This window comes from Carassius auratus, unplaced genomic scaffold (assembly GCF_003368295.1).
Source record: "Carassius auratus strain Wakin unplaced genomic scaffold, ASM336829v1 scaf_tig00044323, whole genome shotgun sequence".
Lineage (NCBI taxonomy): Eukaryota > Metazoa > Chordata > Actinopteri > Cypriniformes > Cyprinidae > Carassius > Carassius auratus.
In genome coordinates this window covers 1-10,000 of record NW_020526823.1, presented here as the reverse complement: position 1 = coordinate 10,000, position 10,000 = coordinate 1, and the positions used below count along the sequence as shown (strand labels likewise).

General features: G+C 37.9%; 6 non-coding genes across 6 annotated transcripts; all 6 read left to right on the top strand.

The window, feature by feature from the left end:
• The first annotated feature begins 2,410 nt into the window (after positions 1–2,410).
• LOC113087005 (5S ribosomal RNA) lies at positions 2,411–2,529 on the top strand. The gene has a single exon (XR_003285173.1). It is a non-coding gene; the product is annotated as a 5S ribosomal RNA (ribosomal RNA).
• Positions 2,530–3,308: 779 nt separating this feature from the next.
• LOC113087025 (5S ribosomal RNA) lies at positions 3,309–3,427 on the top strand. The gene has a single exon (XR_003285189.1). It is a non-coding gene; the product is annotated as a 5S ribosomal RNA (ribosomal RNA).
• Positions 3,428–4,071: 644 nt separating this feature from the next.
• On the top strand, positions 4,072–4,190 carry LOC113087027 (5S ribosomal RNA). The gene has a single exon (XR_003285191.1). It is a non-coding gene; the product is annotated as a 5S ribosomal RNA (ribosomal RNA).
• A 643-nt stretch (positions 4,191–4,833) lies between these two features.
• LOC113087012 (5S ribosomal RNA) lies at positions 4,834–4,952 on the top strand. The gene has a single exon (XR_003285179.1). It is a non-coding gene; the product is annotated as a 5S ribosomal RNA (ribosomal RNA).
• A 3,184-nt stretch (positions 4,953–8,136) lies between these two features.
• Positions 8,137–8,255, top strand: LOC113087004 (5S ribosomal RNA). Its single transcript, XR_003285172.1, has one exon. It is a non-coding gene; the product is annotated as a 5S ribosomal RNA (ribosomal RNA).
• A 1,197-nt stretch (positions 8,256–9,452) lies between these two features.
• On the top strand, positions 9,453–9,572 carry LOC113087021 (5S ribosomal RNA). The gene has a single exon (XR_003285187.1). It is a non-coding gene; the product is annotated as a 5S ribosomal RNA (ribosomal RNA).
• The last annotated feature ends 428 nt before the right edge of the window (positions 9,573–10,000 follow it).

Sequence of the window (10,000 nt, the reverse complement as noted above, 5' to 3'; positions counted from 1 at the left end):
GAAATTCTCTAGTTTATTGTAAAATTTTTCACTCATACTTCCTTTATATAAACATATTGCATGCATGCTTATGGTAGCTTAGGGTCTTCTGAATCCATAGATACCAAACACAGGGTGTTCCATCTCCTTTACATATGATTTATAAGCCCAAATATAAAAATAGAGAAAACAGACCAAAAAGGGCTTAGTCCCAAAAATAAAAAAAACGCCTAGGACTGTTTGTAAATAAAGGTAATTATTTAATTGATCTTTACACATTTGATTGAACATTAACCCATTTCTGTCAAGCAAAGAGTTTGAAAAATATATTTTTGGGTCAAAAACTTTTAACTATTGTTGTGTGAGGTAGGATTTTCAGTAATAAATGACAAAAATCTCATTTTCGTCTTTGAAATTCTCTAGTTTATTGTACAATTTTTCACTCATACTTCCTTTATAGACATATTGCATACATGCTTATGGTAGCTTAGGGTCTTCTGAATCCATTGATACCAAATACATGGTGGTCCATCCTCATTACATATGGTTTATAAGCCGAAATGTAAAAATAGAGAAAACGGACCAAAAAGGGCTTAGTCCCCTAAGGGTTAAGCAGGTTTGGGCCTGGTTAGTACTTGGATGTGAGACCTCCTGGGAATACCAGGTACTGTAAGCTTTTTGGAAATTTTTCACTTAGTATATAATAATTTTGCCAAAAATAGAGTCAATGCCCGATCTCTGAATATAAGCAGGTTTGGGCCAGGTTAGTACATGGATGGGAGACCGCCTGGGAATACCAGGTGCTTTCAATTTTTGGATATTTTTCACAAATTATATAATAATCTTGCAAAAAAAAAAAAAAAAAAAGAGTCAATGCCCGATCTCTGAATCTTAGCAGGTTAAGGTCTGGTTAGTACTTGAATGAGAGACCGCCAAGGAATACCAGGTGCTTTAAGCTTTTGGAATTTTTTCACTTAGTATATAATAAATTTGGCAAAAAATAGAGTCAATGTCCGATCTCTGAATATAAGCAGGTTTGGACCAGGTTAGTACATGGATGGGAGACTGCCTGGGAATACCAGGTGCTTTAAATTTTTGGAATTTTTTCACTTAGTATATAATAAATTTGGCAAAAAATAGAGTCAATGCCCGATCTCTGAATATAAGCAGGTTTAAGCCAGGTTAGTACATGGATGGGAGACTGCCTGGGAATACCAGGTGCTTGAAATTTTTGGATATTTTTCACAAATTATATAATAATCTTGCAAAAAAGAAAAAAGAGTCAATGCCCGATCTCTGAATATAAGCAGGTTTGGGCCAGGTTAGTACATGGATGGGAGACAGCCTGGGAATACCAGGTGCTTTAAATTTTTGGAAATTTTTCACTTAGTATATAATAATTTTGCCAAAAAATAGAGTCAATGCCCGATCTCTAAATATAAGCAGGTTTGGGCCAGGTTAGTACATGGATGGGAGACTGCCTGGGAATACCAGGTGCTTTAAATTTTTGGATATTTTTCACAAATTATATAATAATCTTGCAAAAAAAAAAAAAAAAAAAGAGTCAATGCCCGATCTCTGAATCTTAGCAGGTTAAGGTCTGGTTAGCACTTGAATGAGAGACCGCCAAGGAATACCAGGTGCTTTAAGCTTTTGGAATTTTTTCACTTAGTATATAATAAATTTGGCAAAAAATAGAGTCAATGTCCGATCTCTGAATATAAGCAGGTTTGGGCCAGGTTAGTACATGGATGGGAGACTGCCTGGGAATACCAGGTGCTTTAAATTTTTGGAATTTTTTCACTTAGTATATAATAAATTTGGCAAAAAATAGAGTCAATGCCCGATCTCTGAATATAAGCAGGTTTAAGCCAGGTTAGTACATGGATGGGAGACTGCCTGGGAATACCAGGTGCTTGAAATTTTTGGATATTTTTCACAAATTATATAATAATCTTGCAAAAAAGAAAAAAGAGTCAATGCCCGATCTCTGAATATAAGCAGGTTTGGGCCAGGTTAGTACATGGATGGGAGACAGCCTGGGAATACCAGGTGCTTTAAATTTTTGGATATTTTTCACGAATTATATAATAATCTTGCAAAAAAAAAAAAAAAAAGAGAGACAATGCCCAATCTCTGAATCTTAGCAGGTTTAGGTATGGTTAGTACTTGGTTGAAAGACCGCCTAGGAATAACAGGTGCTTAAAGCTTTTGGAATTTTTTCACTTAGTATATAATAAATTTGGCAAAAAAATAGAGTCAATGCCCGATCTCTAAATTTTAGCAGGTTTAGGTCTGGTTAGTACTTGGATGAGAGACCGCCTAGGAATACTAGGTGCTTTAAGTTTTGGGGTTTTCTTTCCTACTTATATAATGTACTGGCGAGTAGATTGGCTGATCTTTAAATAACATTCTCTTTGCAACAGTCTTCGCTTACGGCCATACCAGCCTGGCTATGCCCGATCTCGTCTGATCTCGGAAGCTAAGCAGGTTTGGGCCTGGTTAGTACTTGGATGGGAGACCGCCTGGGAATACCAGAAGCTGTAAGCATTTTGGAAATTTTTGACTTAGTATGTAATAATTTTTGCCAAAAAATAGAGTCAATGCCCGATCTCTGAATATAAGCAGGTTTAAGCCAGGTTAGTACATGGATGGGAGACTGCCTGGGAATACCAGGTGCTTTAAATTTTTGGAATTTTTTCACTTAGTATATAATAAATTGGGCAAAAAATAGAGTCAATGCCCGATCTCTGAATATAAGCAGGTTTAAGCCAGGTTAGTACATGGATGGGAGACTGCCTGGGAATACCATGTGCTTTAATTTTTTGGATATTTTTCACAAATTATATAATAATCTTGCAAAAAAGAAAAAAAGAGTCAATGCCCGATCTCTGAATATAAGCAGGTTTGGGCCAGGTTAGTACATGGATGGGAGATTGCCTGGGAATACCAGGTGCTTTAAATTTTTGGATATTTTTCACGAATTATATAATAATCTTGCAAAAAAAAAAAAAAATAGAGTCAATGCCCGATCTCTGATTCTTAGCAGGTTTAGGTCTGGTTAGTACTTGGTTGAAAGACCGCCTAGGAATACCAGGTGCTTAAAGCTTTTGGAATTTTTTCACTTAGTATATAATAAATTTGGCAAAAAATAGAGTCAATGCCCGATCTCTAAATTTTAGCAGGTTTAGGTCTGGTTAGTTCTTGGATGAGAGACCGCCTAGGAATACTAGGTGCTTTAAGTTTTGGGGTTTTCTTTCCTACTTATATAATGTACTGGCGAGTAGATTGGCTGATCTTTAAATAACATTCTCTTTGCAGCAGTCTTCGCTTACGGCCATACCAGCCTGGCTATGCCCGATCTAGTCTGATCTCGGAAGCTAAGCAGGTTTGGGCCTGGTTAGTACTTGGATGGGAGACCGCCTGGGAATACCAGAAGCTGTAAGCATTTTGGAAATTTTTGACTTAGTATGTAATAATTTTGCCAAAAAATAGAGTCAATGCCCGATCTCTGAATATAAGCAGGTTTAAGCCAGGTTAGTACATGGATGGGAGACTGCCTGGGAATACCAGGTGCTTTAAATTTTTGGAATTTTTTCACTTAGTATATAATAATCTTGCAAAAAAGAAAAAAGAGTCAATGCCCGATCTCTGAATATAAGCAGGTTTGGGCCAGGTTAGTACATGGATGGGAGACAGCCTGGGAATACCAGGTGCTTTAAATTTTTGGATATTTTTCACGAATTATATAATAATCTTGCAAAAAAAAAAAAAAAAAAAGAGAGTCAATGCCCGATCTCTGATTCTTAGCAGGTTTAGGTCTGGTTAGTACTTGGTTGAAAGACCGCCTAGGAATACCAGGTGCTTAAAGCTTTTGGAATTTTTTCACTTAGTATATAATAAATTTGGCAAAAAATAGAGTCAATGCCCGATCTCTAAATTTTAGCAGGTTTAGGTCTGGTTAGTTCTTGGATGAGAGACCGCCTAGGAATACTAGGTGCTTTAAGCTTTTGGGTTTCTTTCCTACTTATATAATGTACTGGCGAGTAGATTGGCTGATCTTTAAATAGCCTTCTCTTTGCAGCAGTCTTCGCTTACGGCCATACCAGCCTGGCTATGCCCGATCTCGTCTGATCTCGGAAGTTAAGCAGGTTTGGGCCTGGTTAGTACTTGGATGGGAGACCGCCTGGGATTACCAGGTGCTGTAAGCATTTTGGAAATTTTTCACTTAGTATGTAATAATTTTGCCAAAAAATAGAGTCAATGCCCGATCTCTGAATATAAGCAGGTTTGGGACAGGTTAGTACATGGATGGGAAACTGCCTGGGAATACCAGGTGCTTTAAATTTTTGGATATTTTTCACAAATTATATAATAATCTTGCAAAAAAAGAAAAAAGAGTCAATGCCCGATCTCTGAATATAAGCAGGTTTGGGACAGGTTATTACATGGATGGGAAACTGCCTGGGAATACCAGGTGCTTTAAATTTTTGGATATTTTTCACGAATTATATAATAATCTTGCAAAAAAAAAAAAAAAAAAGAGACAATGCCCAATCTCTTAATCTTAGCAGGTTAATGTATGGTTAGTACTTGGTTGAAAGACCGCCTAGGAATACCAGGTGCTTAAAGCTTTTGGAATTTTTTCACTTAGTATATAATAAATTTGGCAAAAAATAGAGTCAATGCCCGATCTCTAAATTTTAGCAGGTTTAGGTCTGGTTAGTACTTGGATGAGAGACCGCCTAGGAATACTAGGTGCTTTAAGTTTTTGGGTTTTCTTTCCTACTTATATAATGTACTGGCGAGTAGATTGGCTGATCTTTAAATAGCATTCTCTTTGCAGCAGTCTTCGCTTACGGACATACCAGCCTGGCTATGCCTGATCTCGTCTGATCTCGGAAGCTAAGCAGGTTTGGGCCTGGTTAGTACTTGGATGGGAGACCGCCTGGGAATACTAGGTACTGTAAGCTTTTTGGAAATTTTTCACTTAGTATATAATCATTTTGCCAAAAATAGAGTCAATGCCCGATCTCTGAATATAAGCAGGTTTGGGCCAGGTTAGTACATGGATGGGAGACTGACCCCAGAGAACTAGTTAATTATAGACCAATCTCGAATCTCCCTTTTCTGTCCAAAATACTAGAAAAGGTGGTATCCTCACAATTATATTCCTTCTTAGAGAATAATGGTATATGTGAGGATTTCCAGTCAGGATTTAGACCGTATCATAGTACTGAAACTGCTCTCCTTAGAGTTACAAATGATCTTCTCTTATCATCTGATCGTGGGTGTATCTCTCTATTAGTTTTATTGGATCTTAGTGCTGCGTTTGACACAATTGACCACAACATTCTTTTGCATAGACTTGAACACTTTGTTGGCATCAGTGGAAGTGCATTAGCATGGTTTAAATCGTACTTATATGACCGCCATCAGTTCGTAGCAGTGAATGAAGATGTATCATATCGATCACAAGTGCAGTATGGAGTACCTCAAGGCTCAGTTCTAGGGCCGCTACTCTTCACGCTTTATATGTTACCCTTGGGAGATATCATCAGGAAACATGGTGTTAGCTTTCACTGTTATGCTGATGATACGCAGCTCTATATTTCCTCGCAGCCCGGTGAAACACACCAATTTGAAAAACTAATGGAATGCATAGTCGATATAAAAAATTGGATGACGAGTAATTTCTTACTGCTAAATTCAGAAAAAACAGAGGTGTTAATCATAGGGCCTAAAAACTCTACTTGTAATAACCTAGAACATTGTCTAAGACTTGATGGTTGCTCTGTCAATTCTTCGTCATCAGTTAGGAACTTAGGTGTGCTACTTGATCGCAATCTTTCCTTAGAAAGCCACGTTTCTAGCATTTGTAAAACTGCATTTTTCCATCTCAAAAATATATCTAAATTACGGCCTATGCTCTCAATGTCAAATGCAGAAATGTTAATCCATGCATTTATGACTTCAAGGTTAGACTACTGTAATGCTTTATTGGGTGGTTGTTCTGCACGCTTAGTAAACAAACTACAGCTAGTCCAAAATGCAGCAGCAAGAGTTCTTACTAGAACCAGGAAGTATGACCATATTAGCCCGGTCCTGTCCACACTGCACTGGCTCCCTATCAAACATCGTATAGATTTTAAAATATTGCTTATTACTTATAAAGCCCTGAATGGTTTAGCACCTCAGTATTTGAATGAGCTCCTTTTACACTATACTCCTCTACGTCCGCTACGTTCTCAAAACTCAGGCAATTTGATAATACCTAGAATATCAAAATCAACTGCGGGCGGCAGATCCTTTTCCTATTTGGCGCCTAAACTCTGGAATAACCTACCTAACATTGTTCGGGAGGCAGACACACTCTTGCAGTTTAAATCTAGATTAAAGACCCATCTCTTTAACCTGGCATACACATAACATACTAATATGCTTTTAATATCCAAATCCGTTAAAGGATTTTTAGGCTGCATTAATTAGGTAAACTGGAACCGGAAACACTTCACATAACACCGTACTTTCTACATCATTAGAAGAATGGCATCTACGCTAATATTTGTCTGTTTCTCTCTTGTTCCGAGGTCACCGTGGCCACCAGATCCAGTCTGTGTCCAGATCAGAGGGTCACTGCAGTCACCCGGATCCAGTACGTATCCAGACCAGATGGTGGATCAGCACCTAGAAAGGACCTCTACTGCCCTGAAAGACAGCGGAGACCAGGACAACTAGAGCCCCAGATACAGATCCCCTGTAAAGACCTTGTCTCAGAGGAGCACCAGGACAAGACCACAGGAAACAGATGATTCTTCTGCACAATCTGACTTTGCTGCAGTCTGGAATTGAACTACTGGTTTCGTCTGGTCAGAGGAGAACTGGCCCCCCAACTGAGCCTGGTTTCTCCCAAGGTTTTTTTTCTCCATTCTGTCACCGATGGAGTTTCGGTTCCTTGCCGCTGTCGCCTCTGGCTTGCTTAGTTGGGGTCACTTCATCTACAGCGATATCGTTGACTTGATTGCAAATTAAAACAGACACTATTTCAACTGAACAGAGATGACATCAATGAATTCAATGATGAACTGCCTTTAACTATCATTTTGCATTATTGACACACTGTTTTCCAAATGAATGTTGTTCAGTGCTTTGGCGCAATGTATTTTGTTTAAAGCACTATATAAATAAAGGTGATTGATTGATTGATTGACTGCCTGTGAATACCAGGTGCTTTAAATTTTTGGATATTTTTCACAAATTATATAATAATCTTGCAAAAAAAAAAAAAAAAAGAGTCAATGCCCGATCTCTGAATCTTAGCAGGTTAAGGTCTGGTTAGTACTTGAATGAGAGACCGCCAAGGAATACCAGGTGCTTTAAGCTTTTGGAATTTTTTCACTTAGTATATAATAAATTTGGCAAAAAATAGAGTCAATGCCCGATCTCTGAATATAAGCAGGTTTGGGCCAGGTTAGTACATGGATGGGAGACTGCCTGGGAATACCAGGTGCTTTAAATTTTTGGAATTTTTTCACTTAGTATATAATAAATTTGGCAAAAAATAGAGTCAATGCCCGATCTCTGAATATAAGCAGGTTTAAGCCAGGTTAGTACATGGATGGGAGACTGCCTGGGAATACCAGGTGCTTGAAATTTTTGGATATTTTTCACAAATTATATAATAATCTTGCAAAAAAGAAAAAAGAGTCAATGCCCGATCTCTGAATATAAGCAGGTTTGGGCCAGGTTAGTACATGGATGGGAGACAGCCTGGGAATACCAGGTGCTTTAAATTTTTGGATATTTTTCACGAATTATATAATAATCTTGCAAAAAAAAAAAAAAGAGAGACAATGCCCAATCTCTGAATCTTAGCAGGTTTAGGTATGGTTAGTACTTGGTTGAAAGACCGCCTAGGAATAACAGGTGCTTAAAGCTTTTGGAATTTTTCACTTAGTATATAATAAATTTGGCAAAAAATAGAGTCAATGCCCAATCTCTAAATTTTAGCAGGTTTAGGTCTGGTTAATACTTGGATGAGAGACCGCCTAGGAATACTAGGTGCTTTAAGTTTTGGGGTTTTCTTTCCTACTTATATAATGTACTGGCGAGTAGATTGGCTGATCTTTAAATAACATTCTCTTTGCAGCAGTCTTCGCTTACGGCCATACCAGCCTGGCTATGCCCGATCTCGTCTGATCTCGGAAGCTAAGCAGGTTTGGGCCTGGTTAGTACTTGGATGGGAGACCGCCTGGGAATACCAGAAGCTGTAAGCATTTTGGAAATTTTTGATTTAGTATGTAATAATTTTGCCAAAAAATAGAGTCAATGCCCGATCTCTGAATATAAGCAGGTTTAAGCCAGGTTAGTACATGGATGGGAGACTGCCTGGGAATACCAGGTGCTTTAAATTTTTGGAATTTTTTCACTTAGTATATAATAAATTTGGCAAAAAATAGAGTCAATGCCCGATCTCTGATTATAAGCAGGTTTAAGCCAGGTTAGTACATGGATGGGAGACTGCCTGGGAATACCAGGTGCTTTAAATTTTTGGATATTTTTCACAAATTATATAATAATCTTGCAAAAAAGAAAAAAAGAGTCAATGCCCGATCTCTGAATATAAGCAGGTTTGGGCCAGGTTAGTACATGGATGGGAGACTGCCTGGGAATACCAGGTGCTTTAAATTTTTGGATATTTTCACGAATTATATAATAATCTTGCAAAAAAAAAAAAAAAGAGTCCAATGCCCGATCTCTGAATCTTAGCAGGTTAAGGTCTGGTTAGTACTTGAATGAGAGACCGCCAAGGAATACCAGGTGCTTTAAGCTTTTGGAATTTTTTCACTTAGTATATAATAAATTTGGCAAAAAATAGAGTCAATGCCCGATCTCTGAATATAAGCAGGTTTAAGCCAGGTTAGTACATGGATGGGAGACTGCCTGGGAATACCAGGTGCTTTAAATTTTTGGAATTTTTTCACTTAGTATATAATAAATTTGGCAAAAAATAGAGTCAATGCCCAATCTCTGAATATAAGCAGGTTTAAGCCAGGTTAGTACATGGATTGGAGACTGCCTGGGAATACCAGGTGCTTTAAATTTTTGGATATTTTTCACAAATTATATAATAATCTTTGCAAAAAAGAAAAAAGAGTCAATGCCCGATCTCTGAATATAAGCAGGTTTGGGCCAGGTTAGTACATGGATGGGAGACTGCCCTGGGAATACCAGGTGCTTTAAATTTTTGGATATTTTTCACGAATTATATAATAATCTTGCAAAAAAAGAAAAAAGAGTCAATGCCCGATCTCTGAATTTTGAGCAGGTTTAGGTCTAGTTAGTACTTGGATGAGAGACCGCCAAGGAATAGCAGGTGCTTTAAGCTTTTGGGTTTTCTTTCCTACTTATATAATGTACTTGGCGAGTAGATTGGCTGATCTTTAAATAGCCTTCTCTTTGCAGCAGTTTTCGCTTACGGCCATACCCAGCCTGGCAATGCACGATCTCGTCTGATCTCGGAAGTTAAGCAGGTTTGGGCCTGGTTAGTACTTGGATGGGAGACCGCCTGGGAATACCAGGTACTGTAAGGCTTTTTGGAAATTTTTCACTTAGTATATAATAATTTTGCTAAAAAATAGAGTCAATGCCCGATCTCTGAATATAAGCAGGTTTGGGCAGGTTAGTACATGGATGGGAGACTGCCTGGGAATACCAGGTGCTTTAAATTTTTGGATATTTTTTACGAATTATATAATAATCTTGCAAAAAAAAAGAAAAAAGAGTCAATGCCCGATCTCTGAATCTTAGCAGGTTTAGGTCTGGTTAGTACTTGGTTGAAAGACCGCCAAGGAATACCAGGTGCTTTAAGCTTTTGGAATTTTTTCACTTAGTATATAATAAATTTGGGCAAAAAATAGAGTCAATGCCCGATCTCTGAATATAAGCAGGTTTAAGCCGGTTAGTACATGGATGGGAGACTGCCTGGGAATACCAGGTGCTTTAAATTTTTGGATATTTT